Raw genomic sequence first — 6,251 nt, 5'->3', positions numbered from 1 at the left:
TGTTTCATATAACGGCGGTTCAAACTCCAGTGAGCACCCTCTTGTGCGTACGTGAGAATAGCTTCATCGTCTGAGTTAACCAGTAACCAGACCTCTGTTTCCTTTCTGATCTGCAGCCAGAGAGCAAAGGAAGGAATGATTCCCTGGCAGAGTGCGTACATGTTGTAATTTGAGAGTGTTTTTGAAGCCTGGCAGCGACACAGAGGAGATTTCGACTGAAGCTCCTGATGGCTGATAATCAGGAGATATCAATTTGTGATGATTTTCAAGACCACAAAAATCCACTCTAATTCATCTGTTTTTCCTGGAGGCTTCTGAAACTGAGGTTAGAATGTCATGGGACATGACAGGCTTTTTCTTTTTTTTACTGAGGTTTATACAAGTTCCTGGTTACAGGGCAAGGCTAAAATAACGCCTGACAGTCTACTGCAAGCCATTACATTATGATGCCTCATAACAAATCCTACAACATTGTACTGTCTGACAGGATTAGATTCAGATATATGCAGAAAATATGCAGTTTAATCCACAAAGGAGTGACTGAAGGAGTTTCACAACCTTTATCCACAAGGCTTCTCCAGTTGCGACTGACTGATAGGAATTTCTGTAGATTAGCAGAGCTCCTATACTTTCTATTAGAAATTGGCTGCCATTCAGGAAGGGGGCAACAGATGGTACCTTCTATGAATAGGAGACAATGGTAGAAAAGCCGAAAAAAGTTTTTACTTTTTGTGTCTGTAGCTATAATATGTACAAACAAACAAAACAGAATTTCTGTCCTTTTGGCTTTTCTTACAGAAAAGCTGGTATAGCCATAAAATGCTAGCTGATGTATGCTGACGGGTTTACATTAAGCAACAGCACATGCATAGTTGTGGTGGTTGTAGGTGTGACTGTACATGAAGTCCCCATGTCACAGCAGAAGTCCAGAGTGGTGCATATTAACAGTATATTAGACACGAATGTTAAATGTGTCGTGGAAAGCATGAATTAAACTGTCTTGACTGTAGACAACATTAATATTAAGTGTGTTCCAAGACACAACATGTTGTACCATAATTTCCGCAAAGCGCACACATGTGTCTCAACATACATTTTGAAACTATTCTTGCAAGTTTTACAGCTCAACCTCCGCCATGGCCATTCACAATACACCAAAGTGTATCAAAATGATAGATTTTTGTTATTTTACACATTTACTTCTTACAATTTAAGCCCAGTTGTGCCGACAGATTTATTTCATTTACTACAGCAGTATTTCTTTAAGATGTAGAAAAACAGACGTACTGTTGAAATTGTGCTTCTTTGTCTTATATTAGGAAATCTTAGTGATTAAATGTGTAGTTAAGTTTCTTTATACCGACAGGTTTCACAGGTCCGGCCCACATAAGATCAAAGTGAGCTGTATATGGCCTGCCATGTAAAATGAGTTTGGCATCCTTGCACTACGCAACAAGCATCAAAGTTGGGTTTGAGTTAAATAACCTTGTGTTTGTATCGTTCTGTTCTGTCTGGTGTTGTACTGTTACTTGCAGTTTTATTTGGAATGTTGCACTTTATGTAGTCCTGTGTTGATTGTCTATGTAGCACCATGGTCTTGGATCAACACTGTTTCCTTTCACTTTGTACTGTACCACTGCAGATGGTTAAAATGACGATAAAGCCAGCTGACTTGACTTGAATTGAAATAAAGAGAAAACCAGCAAGCCAAGCGAGCTAAATGAAGCAGTCAGATGATGGACATCCTCCAGTAGCTAAACAAAGAGATGGGAATGACAAAGGTGAAGGTGAACAATGTATTGGTAAAAAACCAACAGCAGGCTGGGAGCTGGAAAGATGAAAAGCTCATTAATTTGTTCAATTCAATTCAATTTCTTTATTGTCCCACAAGGGGAAATTAATTTAGCAGCAGGATAAAAGTAAACAGAAGAATACTTTAAAATAATAATGACAATAATAGTGATAGAAAGTCCAAGGACAGTTATTTGCCATTGAGGAGACAAGATGCAGTGAGGATAAAAGAGACCAGGGCCCGTATCCCTAAAGAATCTTTGTGCAAAAAGTGGCTCCTAGCGGCCAAATTCTAAGAAAATTCTCAGAGTCATGACGTTTTCTTAGAATTTCCCCTAAAAGTGACACGACAATCCCAGTTAATATAAAAGCTATTCCTCAAGATTCCTAACGCTTGAAAGGGCTCCTAAGGCGAGATCTGCTAAGAGCAGGGAAGAGGACTTTTAGTGGCTTAGGAGTTCCCCTAAGCAGCTGCACAAAATGGCCAACAGAAGAGGCAGGAGAGATGTCCTGCAAACACTGGATGACAGGGAATTATTGAGATGCTACAGATTGGATCGTGCAGGAATCATGTTTGTGGTGGATCTCCTTAGAGATGCAATTACTTCACCAACTCGACGCCACAACACTATTACACCGGAGACGAAAGTAATCACAACCCTGAGGTATTTGGCATCCGGGAAAATGCAACAATGCAGCAGTGATGACTTGGGTCTGCAATCACAGACATTGCTAAAAGCTGAGCCGTGTTACCCTCGTTAAGACCACACTGGACTTGTAACGTTGTGATTTCTACTTCATTAAGGACAGCCCCTTGAGATAGGCCATCTTGTTTTCAACAGGGTCCATATGGGAGTGAAAGTACAAAATATGTCAGCTAGGATATTAATATGAGCAAATAAGACACAAATCATTATTTGAACAGGGTGTAATGAGTTTAAGTTTTCACATATTTTAGATTCTAATGTTAGGCTATAACCCCTACAGCTTACTATTCATTTTCCAGATATTTTCTTGAATGTGAAATATTATTTACAATTACAGTCAGCATAAGATTAGAGTGTATAATTATGTTTATTGATTTGAGGGTACATCCTTTGCTCATTATCACCAAAAGCTAATTTCCATCAAACTTGTAGGATCAACCAATCACGGCTTTTGAAATGATGACTCATACCTAGCAACGGGGTCAACCACTCCTCCTCACTAAGATAGGATTTTTCATCCATTCCTTGCTCAGAGTTCACTGAAAATGTTCTGGAATCACTTCTAAGCTAAAACTCCTGGCAAGGAATTTTTAGGTTAAGTTAGGAGCTCTCTGAGAGGATTCTCAGAATCTTTAGGGATACGGGCCCTGGAGTCTGGAGAATAGAAATTCCACAGTGGTATTCGCTACATTACATCTCTGTCAGTCAATTATTTTTTACTGCTTCCAATTCAATTTAGTGTCAGTTAGTTTACTAAAAAACAGAACAAAAAAAAACCCAAACAAAAACAAATGAAGAGAGAAGAACAGAAACGGACTCAGCATGGGGGAAAAGTATTCTTCCACTTATCCAAAATCTAGTGAAGTCAAAATTTACAGTTATACTGAAGTAACAGAAGTATCCAAAAATGAGGCCGTGATGATTCACCTGGCTGAGTGTGCTCTCAACGGCTTCCCTCACAAACCTCTCTATAACAGAGTCCTGGTGCTTGTGTTTGTCAAATGAATGACAGTAAAATTAACACATTTTGGCTAACTTACCATTAAAAAGGGGAAATTGTGGGGAAAAAATACTGAATTGAAACATAATTAGAATTACATTTAAATTCCATTTCACTTTCACCACAACAACAATCCCCTCAAGCTGTTTTATATTTTATATTTATTTTACATTTATATAAAACACAGAGAAAACCCCAGCAATCAGATGACCCCCCTCCCCCCATGATATTAATTACAAGTTTTAAAAATCTACATACAGCTCTTTTAAACCTTTAATATTTGCTGCTGTATAAAGCTACAATTATTTACATTGTAAATACTTTTTATAATTTTTTTTATTGCATAAGTAAATGAAAAAAAATACTTTTGTTCATTTGTGCAAAATTTTACTATGATGGCTAAAAATGTAATAACTGTGGACAGGGTTGTTCTTTAACTGCTACACATGCATGCAGAGACTTTTAAACACAAGTATGTCCCAAACATACACTGGAAACAATGGATATAGTCATCTGTTAGCTTGTGCACACCCACTTAAAACCTTTAGTTGAATATGTTGGTTGGTTACCAGTTACAAAGTAGCCTGTTTTAATGTCTATTTTAATCAACTTTACACAACGGAAATCATAATTTATCAGACAAGACCTCATAGTAGTGATGAGTATTTGTCAAAAATGGTGAAACTTCAGATTTGCTGTAATTCAAGACCAAAAAAGAAGCAAAATTTCAGCTTTTATAAGTTCTTTCTTTTTTGGGGGGTCTTTTAAATGAACCATAAATTATTTAGTATTTTATATTACAAATTTACTTTAAAAAGTAACTCTATAGCCCATGGGGCAGTTGACTCATTAACAATCAGGCCAATGGTCATCAAAAAAATCATAGTAAAAAACTTTTAAACAAAGAATAATAATACTCAGGTGCGGTAATCTTACCTTAAATTTGTACTTCAGTTCATGTAACTCCCAGAAGGTTGATTCTGTTCATCTGGATTTGGCGCTTTCAGTGGGAGAAACGTTTTATCACTCATCCAAGTGACTTCAGTCTCAGCTGACTGCAGGTTTCCCCAATCTTATAAACAGTACCTTTGTGCAATGACTGAAACTAGCTCACTGAATGAATAATGGGCTGCGAGGTCAGTTTCTTGATAATTAATTAATAATTAATGTGCAAATGCACGGTTTATAAGGTTGGGGATGATTGAGCATGCATCAAGACCTTCAGTTTATGTAAATACTCATAAACATGTTTACAAAACTTTGATGATGAAATCCACAAGATCCACTTTAAGGCTGTCTTTTTTTTTATTGACGAAAGTCTTGAATGGACTGTTTACAATAAGTTACATTCACTGATAACAACGCACCTGCGTTCATTCTTGTTTGGATTGCAGGAGCAAGAGAAAAAGAAAAACCATAGAAACCCTGCCATCTAGTGGCCTACACTGACAAGTGCACAGGAAGGATTGAGACCAAGTGGAACAACGTTAGTTTAACATCCCTTTAATGAGTTCAGTCATGTAGAAGAAGAAATAGCTCACAAAAACAAATGATTAATTCCATTTACTAATATATTTGACTATAAAACTTTACAAATATGTATTTAAGGTTATATATACATAATTGAGAAAAATACATCATTTTGCAAGGAAAGGGGATCGTAATTCTTACAGGAGTAACATTGGCAGTACAAATACACATAAAATATTTTCACATTAAAATGTATTTTCGCTAACATTTCTGTGCTGAAGAAACTCTTAATGACGACCACAGTAACATTAACTTCGGATAATTGAGCACTCTCAAGCATAAAAGGGGACAATGCTGGCTTTTCAGAGCAATGCATATGTACAAGCACATAAAACCACACGTTACCATCTCACAGCCTCATAAAGGGAAGAAATCGCTGTAGTTTCTCAGTAGATCAAAGTGAATTTACTAATATTGACTGTATAGTTGTTCTTGGTGTGCTCTAGTCGCTGCAGTTCCATTGGTCTAAATTAGACTTGGCAGCAGATTAAAATCAAGCTTAACAACATCTCTACATTTTCTGCATCAACAAATTAATACTTGCACCATTCTCATGACAATGAAACTTCATTCAGTAGTTTGGAGGTGTATTCTGCAGTAGTACTTAGTGCAGGCAGAACTGCTGTGCCCAAAATCAGACCGTGTTAATTTGGCTTACAGCAATAAGGGCTGGAGTGTAAAGTTAAAAAAAAAAAGGAGGATGTGTCAAACCCAGCTTTGTTGCAGCAAGTTCACACTGTCATGACTATTTATTTGATCCCTGGAATTTTAAGTGATTACAGTGCCACTTAAAAATGACAATGTGTGTGGAAGGGAAAAGAGACAACTGAAGAATATTGAAATAATTTATGGGGACTAACCAAATTTGGAAGACGGCAAATTGAGTCAACTCATGTCCACTCAAGACCTTCAGGTGGGCAACAAATCCTTTAAAATGGGCGGGTGTTTTAGACCAAGATTCTCTAAAATGCCCAGACTGCTTCATCACACTCACATTCTGACCCAGCTTGGACTAATGGGATAAGGATGAAGGTCCTTATTGTAGTGGTGGAAGTAGAAACAAAAGCATTTTTTACAGATGTGCGCCTCCAACGTGGAGAATAAATCACTCATTTAACTGACTGCAAGTGCATTTGATTTGAGAGGAAGTCACTGAAAGTTACTCAGCAGTTTAAGTCATGCCTTTGACCTTTATATTGTAAAAGGATTAACCTTTTGACTGA

The sequence above is a fragment of the Astatotilapia calliptera genome, chromosome 19 (genome assembly GCF_964374335.1).
Source record: "Astatotilapia calliptera chromosome 19, fAstCal68.1, whole genome shotgun sequence".
In the NCBI taxonomy this organism is placed as follows: domain Eukaryota; kingdom Metazoa; phylum Chordata; class Actinopteri; order Cichliformes; family Cichlidae; genus Astatotilapia; species Astatotilapia calliptera.
Note: the sequence above shows the minus strand (reverse complement) of the source record.